This window comes from Podarcis liolepis (assembly GCF_965112155.1).
Source record: "Podarcis liolepis genome assembly, chromosome: Z".
In the NCBI taxonomy this organism is placed as follows: Eukaryota; Metazoa; Chordata; class Lepidosauria; order Squamata; family Lacertidae; genus Podarcis; species Podarcis liolepis.
Genome location: NC_139570.1, coordinates 22,527,141 through 22,546,267, shown reverse-complemented (window position 1 = coordinate 22,546,267; position 19,127 = coordinate 22,527,141). Strand labels below are relative to the sequence as shown.

General features: G+C 41.4%; 1 protein-coding gene and 1 long non-coding RNA gene across 2 annotated transcripts in view; both read left to right on the top strand.

The window, feature by feature from the left end:
- Positions 1–3,410, top strand: part of LOC310698083 (uncharacterized protein) — a 72,658-nt gene extending 69,248 nt beyond the window's left edge. The window contains exon 5 of the transcript XR_014521293.1: positions 3,226–3,410. The gene's annotated coding sequence lies outside the window, so the exon portion shown is untranslated. The remainder of the gene's footprint in view (positions 1–3,225) is intronic.
- Positions 3,411–7,169: 3,759 nt separating this feature from the next.
- LOC310697958 lies at positions 7,170–10,777 on the top strand. Its single transcript, XR_014521266.1, has 2 exons — positions 7,170–7,247; positions 10,670–10,777. It is a non-coding gene; the product is annotated as an uncharacterized lncRNA (long non-coding RNA).
- The last annotated feature ends 8,350 nt before the right edge of the window (positions 10,778–19,127 follow it).

Sequence of the window (19,127 nt, the reverse complement as noted above, 5' to 3'; positions counted from 1 at the left end):
ATGCAGTTGCCAGAGGTTTTGGCAGATTGACTGTGTGCCCCTTTGTATCTCCTTGAACCTTGGCAGGATCACACAACCTCTCACACAAAAGCAGAACGCTTATCTTAAATTGCTTGAATTTTGGATGGTTTGCTTTCTTAAAACTAAGCCACACTTAACTTTGACTCTGCTGTGACATAGAGGACCCATTGGCTGGATATAAATGCAAATAAAATAAAATTAACAGTTCCATAATTAAGATGTTGTTGATTTAAGAATAGCCATTCCCTCCAGCCTTGGGGTGGATGTAAAGTGTTGTTGTTGTTAAATGAACAAGAACTTTTAAGACACTGGCTTTTGGGTTTTCTCCAAAGCACAAGAGTTATCGTGACCTTCAATCTCAAAGCCCACAAGTGAGGAAGCTCAAGCCCAGGAGCCAAATACAGCCCTCCATACCTGTCCATCTGGCCCTTAGCACTTGACCAAACTCTCTCACCAGCCACACCCTTTACCAGCTTTGCTTCATACCCTCTTTGAGCATTTTTGCATTTTGAATCAGAATCCATGGTGCAAGTCAGTTGTCAGGGACTGAGGAGAAAACCCGAGGCAGAACTGAGTGGTGAGTTCACAAGTGCACACTCATGAAGAGATGAGTATGGAGTATGGAAGGTAGATTGAGAGTATATGGGTAAAACATGTAGGAGACAGAAACAACAGTGACCTTACTGTGGGTGTCTGCTGTAGACCTCTAAGCCAGACTGAATATTTGGGTGATGCCTTCCTAGAGCAGATTGTCAAACATTCAAAAAGGAGAGATAGAATAGTCATGGGAGACTTCAATTTCCCCAATATCTGTTGGAACTCAAACTCTGCCAAGAATGTAAAGTTCAACAAATTCCTTCATTGCTTCACTGACAAATTCATCTCCCAGAAGGTGGAAGAAGCGGCAAGGGGGTCATCTCCCTTGGACCTGGTTCTCACCAACAGCGTGGTGTAGTGGTTAAGAGTGGTGGACTCGTAATCTGGTGAACTGGGTTCGATTCCCCGCTCCTCCACATGCAGCTGCTGTGTGACCTTGGGCTAGTCACACTTCTCTGAAGTCGCTCAGCCTCATTCACCTCACAGAGTGTTTGTTGTGGGGGAGGAAGGGAAAGGAGAATGTTAGCTGCTTTGAGACTCCTTAGGGTAGTGATAAAGCGGGATATCAAATCCAAATCCAAACCAACAAGGAAGAACTGATTGATGAAGTGGAAGTACTGGGAACCTTTGGAGGAAGTGCTCATGCCCTTTTGGATTTTGTTATAAGCAGGCAAGGGAAATCTGAGTATAGTCGGACATGCACACTGGACTGATTTCAAAAAACTTAAGGAACTACTGGGTAAGATCCCATAGTCAGAACTACTCAAACAGAAGGCAGGCCAAGATGGATGGGTGTTTCTTATAGGTGAAATACTGAAGGCACAAATGCAGACAATTCCAACAAGAAAGGAAAGGGGGGCCTCTAAATAAACTGGCATGGCTACCTAAGCAACTTACAGATGGGCTGAAATTTAAGAAGGGCATGTATAACAAATGGAATAAAGGGGAAATCATGAAGAAAGGGAATGCATGAGTAGCTTAGGCAGGGCAAAGCTCAGAACAAGCCCAGGCTTGCAAGAGAGGTTAAAAATATGTTTTTAAGGTTTCTTTGACTATATTAGAAGCAAAAGGAAGAACAACCAAGTAGGAAGTCCTCTTTATGAAGAAGACAGAGAAATACCATCAGGTGACAGAGAGAAGGAGGAACTACTGTTGCATAGTATAGTAGTTGAAGCAGAGTTCTGATCCTCAGTTATCCCTGGAGCTCAATGAATAACCTTGGGCCAATCTAGCCTTACTAGAAATGGGTACATCTGTTAGTGTCAGTTTCTCTCATTTTTACAATCTTAAGTTCAGTTTTCCAAATTTCCACATCACATTTTTAAATCAACATTTTAATGGAACTTTGTACATTTATGCTCAGCAATTATCCCTAATGAATTTTTTAATGTTATTTTTAACTGATATATGCATTTTGGGTACGCATTACTTCTTTGGAAAACAACATTGCCAAATCTGGAATGGTGCTGATTTCAAAACGTGTCTGTGTTTCAGTCCGTATATTGTTTTGGAAAACTTGTTAGGTTCACCTTTAAATACTAACTGAATCAAATTTATCCCCCATTTCTAAGCTTGCCCTACTTCACAAGGTAGTTTGAAGCTCAAAATGAGTGTTTGTGTAGATGCTGTTTTGTAGGAACAGCATAGTAAAGGGTAATGAGAGTTGAATAATGATGATGGTGATGGCAACTGGCCATCCATGTAGAGAAATTTGTTTACAGACAGTTTCCTGTTTGTATGTTTGTAACAGAGTCTTGTTGAAATTATGCCTTTAAAAAGCATTCATATAATCCAAGACAGGGACCCTGCGGCCCTCTAAACTCCAGCTCCCACCAGAGCCAGTGTGGTGTAGTGGTTAAGAGCGGTAGTCTTGTAATCTGGGGAACCGGGCTCGTGTCTCCGCTCCTCCACATGCAGCTGCTGGGTGACCTTGGGCCAGTCACACTTCTGTGAAGTCTCTCAGCCCCACTCACCTCACAGAGTGTGTGTTGTGGGGGAGGAAGGGAAAGGAGATTGTTAGCCGCTTTGAGACTCCTTAAAGGGAGTGAAAGGTGGGATATCAAATCCAAACTCTTCTTCTTCTTCTTCATCCCTGTCCCCTGGCCTTGCTTGTCTGGAACTGATGGGAGTTGGAGCCCAACAACACCTGTAGACTCAGTTATTCCTTTTTATATAAATGATGATTAATCATATTCAGGATTGTCAGAAAAGAGACTGAGCCACTAGCATTGGGCCTTTGTATGAATTTGTGGCACGGCCTCATTTGGAGTTAGATTGCACTACTTTGCTTTTATCATTGTGCTGGTTTGTGTACGTTTTGGACATAATTAGATTTCCCTGTGTTTTCGTTGTTTATTGTTCAGTTTTATGGTTTGAGGGGTGACCCGCCTGAAAAGATTTCTAGAAGCCTTTTAAATAAGCAACGGTGTGTACAATTTCAGCCACTCCCCATCTCAAAAAAGGACATTGCAGAGATGGGGAAGATGAAGGAAAATGCCAACCCAAATGATAAGAGTGCACCTTCTATAAGAACATAAGCAACTGGTATTCATAGATTCCAGAACTGTAGAGTTGTAAGGGACCTAACTCTTCCGTCCCACAAGGCAGGAATCATCACTGACCCAGCAGGAATCACCACTGCCTCTGACCGCATCTATGGCTACTAGCCATGATGGCTATGCTCTGCCGCCACAGTAGGAGGCAGCAACGCTTTCTGAATACGAGTTGCTGGAAACCACAGGAGGAGAGAGTGCTCTGGTGCTTGGCCCCTGCTTGCAGATTCCCAACAGGCATATGGTTGGCCACTGTGAAAACAGGATGGGGTACTGACCCAGCATTGGCCTGACCCAGCAGGCTCTTCTTGCATTCTTATGTCAACCCAAATGATAGAGTACACATTTCCCATGGGATAAGGCTAAAATGTTTGGGACATTTTAGTTTTAGGCTTTTTAAAAATGACTATGGAGAGGTGAAAAAAAGGCACAGAAGACCCCAGGTTCATTCCCTGTTGTCTCCAGGTTGGGATGGGAAAAGCTCCTGCTCAAAACCCTGGAGAGCCTCTGCCACTCGGAATAGACAAAACTGAACTAGATGGACCAATTGGTCTGACTCAGTATAAGGCAGTTTTCTATGTTCCTCTGTTTATGGATGTATGTGTGGTGTTTAATTCAGGGATAGGAAACTTGTGGTCCTCCAGATTGTTGGACTATGAGTCCCTGATAATTGGCCCTGCTGCCTGGGGCTGATGTGAGTTGCAGACCAATAAAATATACAGAGGATCACAGTTTCCCCATCACTGCTTTGATTTGTTTAAACTTTCAGCCTTCACTCTGCCATCTTATAGCAACGTGTAAAACATTGTGTTCTGCAGTAGTGCAGAGCACCATCAGAAGTGGGACCCTTATTTACACTTCTCCTAAGCTGACAAATATAAGGATCTCATTTGTAATCAGTAAAGTTGCAGGGTTGGGGGGAGCTGAATTTGCAATACAGTAGAGAGGGGATTTAAAATTCAGGCACTAGTTAATCTTGGCCTCTTGAGTTTGCCTGTCAAAATCAGCTACATCTAGTAATAAAAACCACCTAAGGACCTTTTTGTACTGACCTTGACTCCCCATAATCCAAAGGTGGAGCTTCTTTCTGCCAAGTAAATCCCTTGTTAATGTTGCTGAGATTGAAATTTATGGTCATGGAAGGTGTTGAGCCACCAGAACAGATGGTTACTTACTAATTTGGGGGTTATTTGGAATGTTTTTTGAATCTGAGCAAAACTGTCCCATTTTGCAAGCTGAAAGGGCCATAAGTTTAAGGGGCTCGTATATTAAATCATTGTGTGTTTGCCTTATTGCAAAAGATTATTTGCAGGATAATTTACAGCCCATTGTCTGATCATCTGCACAGCCGGAGGCAACTGAGCTAATACTTTAGGGACAGATTTTTCTGTCCAGTGATCAAACTGACTCATGAAAATGTACAGCTTGGTGATCACTGAAGCTCTAGTTGGTTTTTCTGTTTCAGGATAACATCTCTATTAATCCATGTTATAAAAAGAAGAAATACATTTTAAAACTACCAACATCCTCATTTGTATTAAAAAACTACGCTGATCTACGTTTGTCCAAATAAGCTGGTGTTTCTAGGTGTCTGGTCCATCACTTGCACTTATTTATTACTTTAAAATTAAAACCAGGAAATAATAACCAGAACCCCTCAGGGGATTATCTTAAAAAGCATGCTTTCACTCATGTTTTCATACAGAGGGTTCATGCGGTTCTAATTTCCAATACAAAGAATATATAGCTCGCTTCGCGGTTGACATCACTTTCCACAGAAAGTTGCTTGGTGGTTCTCTCCCCCCCCCCTTCTTTGTTTCAATAAGATATTATTATTTTATCCTGTTGTCAGATGTTTGCATTGGCAGATCTCATGCAGTGCAAACGATCATTCTGGCTGCATTTCCAAAAAGTTGCTTTGAATAAAATGCTTAGCAAATTAACATGAAAATGAAGATGGAGATTCTGAGTACAATGGAAAAGCTTCATTAACTACAGATTCTATTGTTCTTTAAGTAAGAGGCTATGACCTTCCCTATTTTTTGCTTTCCCCTCTCCTCATAATGTTACTTTTCCCACTTTTCATTCATTGGAACAAGCCAGGATCCAATAACAAAATAAAGTTGAGTAATGAAAATTAATAGGGAGTCTTAATATCCAGGCGTGTGGAGTCTATCCATGGCAGATGAATTGTGCCAACCAGTAATAGCATGATATATTTACATGGGCTTTTGTACTTCTCCAGTACACAGCTGAATCAGATGGATTTGGAATGCTTCAATGTGTTGCCAGCTATAATGGTCAGCAGTGGAGGGGACCTGAAAGTCTTGCTCACTTGGACCAATGGTAATTCTTTCACCATATGAAAGTTACAAGATTCCTCCAGGGAGATGGACCCAGCTGCAACTTGTTTGAGCTGTTGAGCAAAAGAGAAATGTTGGGCCTTTGGAAAGAAAAGGTTTCATCAAGATCTTAATACACACACACAAAATGAAAGACACAAACAGCCCCTCTATAAAACACAATTGATTGTCCCTGTGGGTATTAGGAGATATATCATAACTCCAGCACTTTCTGCAGCTGTTCTCTACCTTCTACATCTGGCTTCATAGGTAAGAAAGAATGGCGTGCATAGTAGAGTCATCATCACCACTGTCCCAGAGGGGGGGGGAAGATCCAGTCAGGGGCATGGGTGGAGAGGGAATATATTCCTATGGAATTCATTAAATCAGACAATCAATTTATGAGCATCAGCTATGTCCAAGTAGCTACATTGCAGACTTTAAGACTAGCCAATTTGGATTCCCTACAGACTACATCCCCCATCAGCCCCAGCCAGAATGGCCAGTAGTCAGGGATTGTGGGAGTTGTAGTCCACAACATCTGGAGGGCACCACATTGACTTTGGTCGTTTAGCTGTTGCTGTTTTTGCTAAGGATGCTTCGGAACTATATGCTTTTCTTTTGCTTCAGCATCAAGGAGGAGGAATAATGGGTGTACTGACTGTAAAAAGAAAAAAGTCAATATCATAGTTAAATGATGCTCATATCATTTGAATATTTGCAGCAACCCTCAGAATAGTCCCTTAGAAAAAAAAGTAAGCCATCACTTAAACAATGTAACACCGTTATATTTCCAGGGCTACCAAACAATTAAAGCAACTAGCAGCACCTTGTGGGCTCAAGAAACACCATTATTAATTTCTTAGCAATGATGACTGCATACATCATTTTTTATGAAATAGCTGAGGCTCAACTCTGCAACATGATCTACAATTGTTGCTGGTCTCTTTCTGGTAAAAGGCTCCATAAACTTACTGCAGTATTATTATCAGTGCTTTTTTTCTAGAAAAAAATAGATACCCTCGCCGTGAAGTTGTTACAGTAAGTGCCACACTTTTTAACAATTAAAGTACCCCCTGAAAAAAAGCACTAATTATTATCATTTACAGTGGTACCTTGGTTTAAGAACTTAATTTGTTCTGGAGGTCTGTTCTTAACTTGAAACGGTTCTTAACCTGAGGTACTACTTTAGCTAATGGGGCCTCCTGCTGCCGCTGCGCCGCTGTGCATGATTTCTGTTCTCATCCTGAAGCAAAGTTCTTAACCCGAGGTAATATTTCTGGGTTAGCGGAGTCTGTAACCTGAAGCGTATGTAACCTGAAGCGTATGTAACCCGAGGTACCACTGTATTGCTTTTTATATAATTTTTTTTGTCTCAGGTTGATATACAATAACCAAAGGCAAGCAAGCAAACACTTTCAAAACCATGCAAACTAGACATTTGTTGTAAATATTCATTTATCTAGCTGGAAAAGCCTATTGGAATAAATTTATATTCAGTTGTTTCCATGAAGAAGGCTAACTTGAACACTTAGCTTCCTGATTCTCTGCTACCCAGGCCTTCTGTGATGTCACAACAGCTGAGCCAATGGTGGCCAGACATCATGGCTACATCAGCTGATGGTATTACCAGTGGTGTGGCAGGCAGCAAAGTCAGAAGTAAAAGAACATGCTAGCTGGGCTGATGGGAGTTGAAGTCCCAAAGATCTGGAGGATTCCAGGTTGAGCAAGGCTGGTAAACCTAATGATAAATGGATGTTTAAAACAGTTTCTTATAGATTTACCAGATTATCTAGCTGCTAGGAATGGGGGAGAAATTCAGTTAAATTTGCACTTACTGGCAAATCTACCTCCTTCACACTTTATGAAATTATCTGAGAAACAAAACATCCTGAATTTGCTTCTGCCCATATTTAATGAAGGTCATATTTTTGTAATAGCTGCATAAAATGGGCCATATGTGAAATTTGCTGCCTTGCTGGTTTTAATTTTCCATTAAATTCAATTCCAATTTACATCTCCCCCAAGTATAATCTCTGCTTAAGTAAACTTCCCCAATTTCTTAAGCCCTTTATGAAGAAAATTGAGCTGTCTCTTCACTCGGTGCCTATAGCGACAGTAACGTGACCATTGTGTGTTTTTCCAGGACTTCTTCAACAAATAGGCGTTGGCCATTTTTATCTCAACAATTCCCGCCCCCTGCCCCCCAAGTCTAAATCTGCACCTATTAGTATTGCCACACCCATGTGGTATTTGAGGCAAGGACAATATTTACCAATTCTTTTGTTAGTAAAGATGTTATTTGAGATATTCATTCTGTAATAAATATCTCTAACTATTTGATCTGTTTCCCAGTCTTTATCACTTTAAGCCTTGCTGCATGTCTGTACTGTATCTGTGGGATGTTTAAACTCTAAGCATCCAATGTGTTTCAATGCCAGTCATATCTATTTGGAAGAGCTCTGAGACTCGAAATTCCATTTCCTCCCTAATCCTAGCTGTTGGAGGCCTTCTTCCTCCTCCAAATCACCATCATTGTCTTCTTTGTCTAGGCCCCCAGCCCTTATTCCTTCAGGTAGTTCCAAGTGCAGAATCTATACTTGGTTGCTGTGTGAGTGTCTCCATTGTGGGGCACCACTAAATGAAAGAGAAATCCCTAGTAATATCAGAACCCCAGTTCCTGGAGCTTTAAAGTAATTGTCATCTGTAATGTTTCTGGGGCTATGTCTGGGGCAGTTTCATGTTTTTTCCTATTCTGGTTTTACCCTCTACCCCAGCTTCATTTTCAGGGATGATTTTCATAGACAACGGAGCTATCAGCCTATGCCACCATCTTGTTGGTGCTCAAGCTCCTTCCCTTTCAGGAGGATTCTTTAAATAAATAAAAATGTGGAATTGTTGAGAACAAAAGAACTGAAAAATGAGAAACTTAAGAGAACTTAAGAGAAACTTAAGAGAAAGTTTATTAAGAGAACTTAAGAGAAACATAAATTGACAAGTTCACCCATCCCTTCTAGCTATTGATTAAAATGGACCAAATCAATGCACAAGCCAGGGAAAAGTATAAATTTCCTATGTAAACATAGCCTTTTCCTACCAGGTTTGATTGCTGTGCATGTAGAAGTTCATTTTAACCCATTACATGAATGTGAAGGGACACCCCAGGTGAAATTATGCCTGAAGGACAAAGCCCTAACCTGATATGCAATGGTGTCGATCTATAATGACCCAATTTTGGTTGGTGAAGGAAGCATGGATTTATATTTGAGCAAAGGAAATGAGTCAAAATCATTTTCTCTCTCCCTCTCCCTCTCTCTCTCTCTCTCTCTTTGTTAAATGCCTAGGCAAATTTCTTTGAGGTGGTTTCCCTTAAATCTCTCTGTGTTTTTTCCCCCTTTTAAATACAAAAAATACCATTTGATTTTCCTGGACGCTAACCTAGACAGCTGATAGATTTTCCCTCATTACATGTGACAGGTAACCCCCCACCCCACCCCAATCAAGTGGCCTTCAGAATATTTTTTCATTTGCACAAGAGAGAGCCTAAGTTCACTTACACACACACACATTCTGTCCTGGAAGCAAGAGCACATTCTATCATTCTCCATTCCAGTACTCCTCCCCAGGGTAAAATTGGACAGAGTACATTTAAATGTCACTCAAACCCCCCTCTTTTTCCCACTCAGTTTTAACCATATGGGTTAATTTTACCCTCTCTCTAATTCCCCTATTATTACACATTCTTTAAGTATTTTTTTAAGTATTATGAGGAGATTCAACACATGTTGAGGATTTCCCCCTTCAATTAATGGGAGAAAGGGAGGCTGTTAGGTCTCTTTTTGCAATGTTTCAGAGGGAGGGGTTCAAGAGAAAGGGTCTTTCATTGGGGATTGCAAAACATCTCATGGCAAAGGTCAGCAGGGTAACAGGAAAATGATTTGTGTTTGCTCTCTGAAGAGGTGCATCAAGAAAGAGTCCAGAAATGCTTGCAACTTTTGTTTAAAAAGCAAAATAAAATTGCATACTCCACCAAACATGCTGTTTTTAAAAGTATGTCCCATTCTTTTCCATTATTTGATTAAAGTTAGTTGAAGCCCTAAAGCAGTAATAATTTTGAGGATCCCTGCTCCACCATTAATACTTATTTTGCATTTAGGAAACCCAACCAGATGGCAGAGTATTATTAGTATTAGAATTAGTATTAGCATTAATAATAATAATAATAATAAACATATTTCTTTCTTGCTTTTTCATCCCCAAAATGGATACTCAAAACAGCTGGCAAAATTTACATTATGTGGTGTGGCACTTTAGAGCAGCTGTGGGCAAATTTCAGGTTTGTGGCATGCACTTTGTAGTTTGTCACACGGAGAAGCCAAGTGCAAAATATTGGTGGGACTGGAGCCAAAAGCAAAAAATTAATAATTGTGACATGGGGGATGGAACCCATGACCAACACATCTGGCTGGTTAGAATGCTCCTGTTAGGAGTTAAGGAAACACTGAAACATCTGCTTGAGTTCCCTTTGGTTAAAACCAGTCCATATTCATACGGACCTGGAATCAACAGTTGGCATGGCTTCTGGGCTCAAGCTCTTGCATGGGGACCCAATACCTATCAGATCTAGCCATAGGACCAATGCTATGTTGTGTTGTGATAAAAACAAGCTGGAAAATGTACCCTCCCAGCTACTAATTCCTCTTTATCTGGAAAGAGCTCGTATCTAAAAACAGTTTTAGGGATGGAAGAGGAAATCCTGGAATTTTAACATGAATGGCTAAATTTAAAGTGCATCCTATTGCAGTCTACTCAGTGGTAGTTCAGTAGGACTTACTTCCAGGTGCATAGGATTGCAGCATTAGATCCATCAATGGTTGGACGAATGGTTAATAATCCTGCTCATGGTTTCATCCAGTGCTCATTATTTGCTTACTTTTCTGAATAGCACCAAATAACAGATTATAATTAGGATTTCCATTTTTATTCATGGGTATAATATACTGGTGAGGGGTGCATGGTCAGAAGAAACGTTTCCTGAGAACCTATCAGTGAAAATTACTCCCTTTTTTGTTCTGTTACCCCTACATGCTGTTGCTTCTGCAACATCCACCCCACCTCCCACCCTTTTCCTTTCCTCTTCCTGGGTTTGCCACATAGGAAATTCTAACCAACTGGGGATCACAGAATGAAGTGGATGACATCGTGCAGGTCTTCAGCCAACCGTGTTTGGCTATGCAACATAAAACCATCAGTGAGGACAAACAACATTAACTGAGAGTGAATGTATTGCTTCCTGGAATAGTCACACACAGAACCCCAATGAGTCAAGGATCATTGCAATGAATGGGATGTTTTCATTATACTATTTAGCCAGGTTTGGCTATGTGTCTGTATCACTGAGGCCAGATTAAGGGAAGGGAGAAAGAAATGAGGGCAATGTAGATGAATAGGAAGAGGGGGCAAGGGGGTGTTTTTTTCAATACTGCCCAAATGTTTTCCCCAAAACACTAAATAGTTATGGCATAACCTTAATTACAGTGCTCGTGAATTTATGGAGCAGGGGCTTATTAAAGTTCATTATGAGCCAGATAAATTGGAGGATGAAATTATAGCTATCCTGTGGGACTTGACATTTGAGCACATAAAGGAAAAATAACTTGGGCATGACTGAGACTGGACTACTAGGGATGGTTACTGCCAAGTTTTTACTACCTTTAAAAAGAAATTAAAGCAAGCCCAGAATTCAGAGAACCACATGATGGAAGAGACACACGCAAGAGATCATTAGACATATAGCAGTTTGTATTTTGACTCATAGCCTGAAATTCAGTTTACATTTTTCCTAATCAATGAAGCTAATATTGCTTACAGCTCAGGCATATGCCTCTGCTCAGAAGCAAGTCCTGTTGATTTCAGTGGGGTTTGCTACCTCATCCGTGGGCAACGAGCTAAGGCTCAAATCTCCCATAAACAACAGTAATTACATGTGACAATAAATTGTGCCGCAATGAAACCAACCACCATTCCCGCCCCCAAATGGTAAAAACAGATCTGAAATGTTTCCCTGCTAAGAGTTCCTCAAACTGGAAGGAACAATTTATGAAAGCTCCATGTTGGAACTGAAGGCAAGTTAGTATCAGATTTATAGCTGCAGCGCTGTATACATCCAGGGCATTATGTCAGATGGAGATATAGAAGATAAAGGTATCAGGCACCTGATGAAGTGCAGGTGACCAGTAACTCTGTACTGTAAGCTGAAAGTCATATGTCATTTCTTGCCTCTCTCTCTCTCTTTTTTGTTCTTGTTCAGTGGAAAAAAGTAGCATTAGCAAGCCAAATGTTCCTCCATCAAAATCAAAGGTGCAATCTGTCAAATGCAGTTGCTATACAACAACCTTCACTGGGTTCTGCCAGGTCTGTATGGTGCAATTGGTTTCTGCAGTAGGCAATTTAAGATTAATGGATCTCCCTCCCCACCCCTTCTGTTCCTTTATTTTATTTTTATTTTTAAATAATGTATATTAAAGATTTTCCTCATTTACAAAAGCACATGCATTGTCTCTTTCTTCAGGTTGTGTTTTCTATGGATCGGTTACATTTGTTGTGAGACATTGGTGTTATATGCAGTATAGGGTTGGGAAGGAAAGAGGGGGGATGGGAGAGAGGGAGTGGGGTGGTGAAGCTTATGTTCTTTTACTTAGCGTATATATGCGGGTTTTGTGTCAGTGTCACTTGGGTAGGTTGTCTTTCTATTCACTAGTTATGTTTCCTTGGTGGTAAGAGAGGTTGGGGGGGGCTGGGGTGTGGTTGATTGTCTTTGGTTGGCTGCAGTGGGATTTGTTTGTGCGTGGGGGGGGGTGTTGTTGGGTTAAGTTAGCCATACAGAATTGTATGCTGTCAGTGGGTTCATGCTGTTTGTTAAGTTGTGGGTGAACATATCAGACGACACAGCGATTCTCCAAACAGCTCTTGTTTATTCACAGGTCAGAACAGAACTGAACTGAAGGGTTCAGCCAGCCTGCTTATATAGAGCTCCACTAGAACACAACAGTAACCACTTTCTGTAACTATCCAATCACTGAACATCACTTTCAATCCCTTATTTGCATATGTGGACCTGAGTGAAAACTATCTACAGTATCCCCCTGCTGGCCCAGGGTGAGAACTTCAGTACATAACACTGTTGTCTTGTTGGGCTGTGTATGTGATAAAGGGGAGCCATGCTGGAGTGAAGGCATCCTCATCTATTTCTCCCTGTGTCAGTTTCAGTCTACTGGTTAGTAAGGCTGTTTCCCATACTACTTGATACCAGTGTTCCATGTTTATTCCTGACAAGTTATTCCAGTGTCTGGCTATGCTGTTTCTGGCTGCTGAGAGAAGTGGGTTATGAGCTCTTTATAGGGTGAGTGGGCATTGTTATCTTGGAAGATGTTCAGTAGGGCCAGTTCTGGGGTGACTTCTAGTACCTGTTTAGTTATTTTGCTTATTTCTTATATGACTGTTGTCCAGAAGAGTTGGGTTTGGGGGCATTCCCACCACATGTGGACGTATGAGCCTGTGAAGGTGCAGCCTTGCCAGCATTTTGGTGAGGTTCCTGGGTGTATCAGCACCACTTTCCATGGTGTTAGGTATAATCTGTAAGTGAGTTTCAGAGTGAGTTCTTTTCTTTTCACTGATATGGATTTTAAGGAAGGTTTAGACCACATTCTAATTCAATTGGTGGGGTTATTTTCATAGTCTATGTCATCCTCCCATTGTTTTTTGATTGCGTCAAGGGGTTTGGGGGGGTGTTTCACAGCCGTGTTTTATATATTGTGGATACCATCCCCTTGCCACATCCTGTTGTTGTTAGGAGAAGGTTTTCAAAGGTGGGCAAGGGCCTAGTGGCTGTTGATTTTACCAATGGGTTGTTTAAGAAGGCATGTAGTTGGCGGTGTGTTAATCAAGGTATTTGGGTGTCCCCTAGTTTGTTTTGTGTTTCTTTTTTTGATATGGGTTTGCTATTTTTAGAAGTCTGCTAGGCGATATAGGCCTTTGGTTTGCCAGGTTTTTATCTGGAGATCTTGTGCTGCATGGTGGAATAGTGGGTGGTGAGCCAGAGGGATTAGTGGGGATTGGGTTGGGGACAGTTTGCCTACTTCTTCCTTCCATGCTTCAAGCATGATCTGTGTGAACCTGTTTAGTGTGGTGGGGATTTTCCTTAGTTTGTTTTGGAGGAAAGTGTATGCTGGGGTGGGAGTGTTTTCGTTTATATCTCTCTCCAAGTATACCCATTGTTTTGTCTCATCTTCTAGAATGTATGGATTATGTAGCACACTTGGTTGGCAATGTAGTATAGTTCTGTGTTGGGGATTTCACATCCTGAATAGGGGAGGTGCAGGTGTTTGGGGCTTATTATTGGCTTTTCGTGTGAGAAGATAAATGAGTGTTGTTTCTTCTGCCATTTGTGGAGTTGCGTTGGTGGAATCCAGATTGGAAGGGTTTGGAATAGGTAGGTTAATTTTGGAAGGGTGGTAATTTTGATCATGCCTATTTTATCTGAGAGAGTGAAGTTGGTATTGCTCCATCTCTTCAGGTCTTTGTTAATTTGTCACCATAGGGGTTTATAATTGTTGAGGTTTCTGGTTATTTGTACCCCTAGGTATTTGAACTTGGTGTGGCAGAGTTTTTTCTTTGTGATATTGGTGGTGAATTCTTTTTGGATATGGGGGAGGGGAGTGTTGAAGCACATAGCCTCAGATTTTGCAAAGTTTACTTCTAGGCCCGATACCATTGAAAATGTGTTGGGTTCTTTGGTTAAGGTAGTTGCTGTGGGGGTGGGTCTAGTGTCATGACCATCAGGTCATCTGAAAAGAGCCCTGATTTATAGGTTTTGCCTTTTATTTCCACTCCCTTGATGTCAGGGACTGCCCAGGTTAGGATTGCTAGGGGTTCCAGGGCCAGAATGAATAGGAAGGGAAACACTGAGCATCCTTGTTTTGTGCCTCTTTGGAGTGCTAGGATATTAGAGTCCATGTTCTTAATTCTGCATTTTGTGGAGGCTTGCGAATATATTTGTCAGAGGGTTTGTAGGAAGTTAGGGCCAAACTTTATGTTGGTTAGTACTGCTTATAGGTAGTTCCATTCTAAGCAATCAAAGGCATTCCCCTGTGGCCTCCCTGACTCATGATACAATCATGGAAAGTACAAATGCATCAGTATTGCTTTTTATTGCAGAGTTTCATGAATGCCCAGAAGGGAATGTGCACACCTTTAAACCACAGGGTTTTCTGCCATTGGGAACATGCCCCTCATTCATGCAGTGGGGGTTGTGGGGTGGGCATGTGGGATGGAACTGAATGTGTGGTGCATTGGTTCCACTTTAGAAGCTAGACCAGGTAATTTGGAACTCCAAAACTAAGGAATTCAGATGGGGAGAATTTTGAGGACATCCCATAAGAAACAATGGGTTCTCTTCTAACCCACCCACTGCATTTCTTTCCGTTGCCATTTTTTTGGCTTGATCTGCCCCTCTTCCCAAATTTTTTGTTCAGCTGGCAGAATTTCTAAAATTAATTCAGCTTGCCTTTTGCTAAAACCTTTACATATTTCCTTCTCCCATATGCATTGGCCACACAATTGTTGTGCATAAAGGTGTGGGGTGGGGGTGTTGTTAATGTAGGCTTGATGCAACCACAAAAAATAAATGTTTCAAAGTGTTGGTCCGTTGTGGTGTTTTGTTTGTTTGTTACATTTACATCCTGTGTTTCCTCTAAGGAGGTTACAGTGGCTTCCGTTGCTCTCCCTCTCCTCATTTCATCCCCACAACACCTTTGTGAGGTAGGTTAGGTTGAAAGACAATGAGCGGCCCAAGGTCACTCAGTGGGCTTAATGGCTGAGTGGGAGTTTGAACCCATGGTCTCCCAGATCCTAATCCAACACCGTAACCACTATACTGCCGACTGTTGAGCTGGTCGTGCACGGTAACCGAAGCATCTGCGGTTGAATACTGATAGTGTTTATTGAAAGATAGGCAGACTATGTACAAAAGCAGAATCCTTTCACTTTGTTCTTCTCACCACCTTGCCGTTCTCACACTGCAGATTGCAGGCTCGTCCTGCAATCTCAAATGCCTGAACGTCTCACTTCAGAGTGCAAAATGCAACTGCCTGCTACAAACTGAGAGCAAATTGCCTTTATCTCAGCTTCCAATGTCCTTGAACCTTAGACATGTGCTGTAAGCCACCCAGAGTGGCTGGGGAAGCCCAGCCAGATGAGCAGGGTATAAATAATAAATAAATAATAAAATTATTCTTTTTTACTACTACTACTACTGGTGCATTGGCCCTGAGCCAAGTACTCCAGTTAACTGTTGCTGAATGTGCAAATTACTGAAGTATACTGAACTGCCTCTTCTCAACGTATATGTGTGCATTTGGGATGTAGAGGAAGGGGAAGTGACAACAGCAAACTTGCATACACAGTGTTTTGTGCAGAGTCCAGGAATGAAACAAGAAGCATGACCTGCAACAAAATGTTGCAGCATAGAGTGTTCATTTTCAGTGTTTCAAACAGACAAAGCCCTCCTGCAAGACACTCCATTCTGCCCCCCCACCCACCCAATTGTCCATTACCAGCCTCTTACAGATGCATGCACAGTCCTCATTGGGTTGTTTGAGGAGTTTTTATGGTGCAGCTGCATTCGGATTGGTGTGTACAGTTCGGGTTGCCTCAACTCAAAAAGGGTATTGTAGGCTTGGGAAAAGTTCAGAAAGGGGCAACAAAAATGTTCAAGGGGTGGAGGAGGAAAGGTTACAGCATTTGATGCCTTTTAGTTTAGAGAAAAGGAAAGCAAGACCTGATAATGATAGAGGTAAGTTTTCCTCCTTCTCCCATAATGCTACAACCTGGAAATATTAAGGGAACCTGTATGTTGTAGGCAGTGATGATGGCCACAAAAATGAATGTCTTCAAAATAGGACTAGACTATTTTGGACAAGGCAATCAATGGCTACTAGCTAGGATGGCTATGCTCTGTCTACCTCCACTGTCAGAGGCAATGCACCTCTGAATACCACTTGCTAGGAATTGCAGTTGGGTAGAGTGTCCTGCTTTCAGTCTTTCCGAGGCATCTTGCTGGCCACTGTGAGAAGAGGGTGCTTTGCTGACCATTGGCTTGATCCAGCAGGCTGCTCTTGTGTTCTTACACTTCTTGTGGGGGGCAGGGCTCCTAATGATTCTTAAACAATTCTGCAAACCTTGGAGTTTCCTGGAGTCTTCTGATAGCTGCCTCTTGTGTGTGTGGATGGTGCTGTTTTGAGTACTGTATATAAAGAACAGCACTTGTTCTCGAATGAACGATAGACAATCCCTTAATACGTTGGTTTCACTTTTGGTGGGGAAAGTCTAGGTAATTCAGAAATTGAACCTTTGGACAAGAAGTCAAAGAAAGAGAATCTTCGAAGCATCACCATGAGATGATTTCTCTATTTCTTGATGACAGGAGAGCAGGGCGTGAGGTCAAATAATTTGCAAATGACAATAGATCACAGAAAGGGGCTCAGCATCTGTCTGTGAAGATTAAGGCTTTCCATATTCATTGCATTTCTTTTCTTTAGAAAAAAAGGATAATACTGCATTAATATGACCTAAGCTTCCAAACCATTCCTGATTATATCATCCTCAATCATGTTTTGCTTTTCTTTAATTCTTCACCATAGGAAATTTAAAAAGTTTGGTTGATCCCTGGCCAAGTTTCTTTGGTTTTCTTTTCCTTTTTTTTCAAATGTGTTGCAGTGTGAAGGAAATAAAAGATTACTTGAAATAGTTTTTTTAAATAACATGTCATCTCAGCAGAGATAACAGTTTCTTCATAATACTCTCAGCTGGCTCCAATTAGAGTCGATAAGAGAACAAAGGAAAAAAACAAGTGTGTACACTCTTTAAAAACCCACATTTCATCCTTGAATTGTAATACTCCATCATCACCAAAAAAAACCCCAAAAAACCCCCAACTCCAAAAAAAATCCCTATGACCACATTTCCTACATTTTAAAACTAAAACACATAGACCTGGAAACAAAATGATCAAAACAAAAACCTTATGGCAGAGTGATGCAAATTCCATCTGTGATTGTATCACAGAATTTGGCAACACTGCTTGGCATCCTGAGAATCTTGGTGGTACTTCTTTTCAAAGTCAAGTTGCTAGTCCTTATGGATTAAATTGATACATTTGAAAGCACACCAGTAAATCTCAGGAGGCAGAGGAGGAATTCTGAACAGGAATTTTATTGCTTGAAGGGCTCCAGCACTCCTTATCATTCCCAGGTAGTGCAGTTAGGTAAATTTAGACTGTGACTTACTTGTCTTATGTGGTACGGCTGGGGAGCTCAGTGAAATCTATTATCAGTGGAGGCTAATCCATTAGGGTGAATGGGGCACTATCCCGCCAACACAGGCTATCTATCCCCAGCCAGCCCCTAACTGCCTGCCTTCTTGCTTACATCTAGTTCAGGGGGTAGAAGCATTGCCTCTCAACTTCCTTCTCCTCCTTATCAATGCTGCCCTTGTAGAACTCAGCAGGGAGAAGGATGTGGACAAAACTGGAATTACAGTAGCTGGATCGGTCTTCATTGACTCTGGCTCCACCTACTGTTAGCCTCCCTGCCTTCTGCCCTGCCAGTTTCATTGAGCACCAGCCATCACTGTCCAATTACATTATTAACTTCATATATAGCCAGGTCTGCTATGTTTGGGGTAGCCTCCTGTTCATTCTGCTGAGTGGGGCCCTGGACTTCTGCCCCAAAGCTCTCTTCTAGCAATGCAACTTCTTAAGTCATAATGAGGACAGGCCCATGACTCAAATGTGTATAGGTTAATTTATTGAGAGGAAGAAATGCACATTTAGGCTGACATGGGAATGGGATGAGGAAATGAATTGTGGCTGTTAGGGCTTTATTTGAGTTCAGGAGTGCCAAAAGGGTTTTCTGTGTCCAGCGAGATTCACTCCCCCCACCTTTCAATCTGCAATCTATAGGTGAGAATTGCTGTTTAATGCCTAGTAAAACATAAACAACTGCATATGTGAAAATTAAAGTGCTAGGTGGCTAAGGTCCCACCAGTATTGCACTTTGTAACTTGCTCAGTCAGCCTTTACTACTACTACTAATATGATAATTATACAAAAGAAGAGGTCTCAAAGTGACTTGCCAAGGTGAAATACAACAAATAAGAACAATTTTAATGGGATAGCATTGAAATCCTTTTGGTATGTAGAGTGAGCAGCCTTTAAGCTTGTGAGCCTTGGTTAGAGAGTAGAATTTACTTGTTGCAGTCACACACCGAGAGAGATGCTTGTAGGTAATAAAATAAAAGTTGTTTGTAGCACATTTTTTTTAAAAAAACTTGAATAGAAAAATTTTCATTTCTAGCCTAAGTAACCAACCTAGAGAAGAACAAGGCAGCCATGCTTTCTCCTTTGTTCTCTGAAGTTAATTCCAAGGTAAACTCTCATCTTGAGATCTGAGAGAAGTGGGAGGAGGAGGAGGAGGAAGCTGTAAACAGGATGTAATCTAATGCAGTATTTATCAGCCTAAACAACAAAGAGATAGAGAAGTAAACTGATATGTTAAAG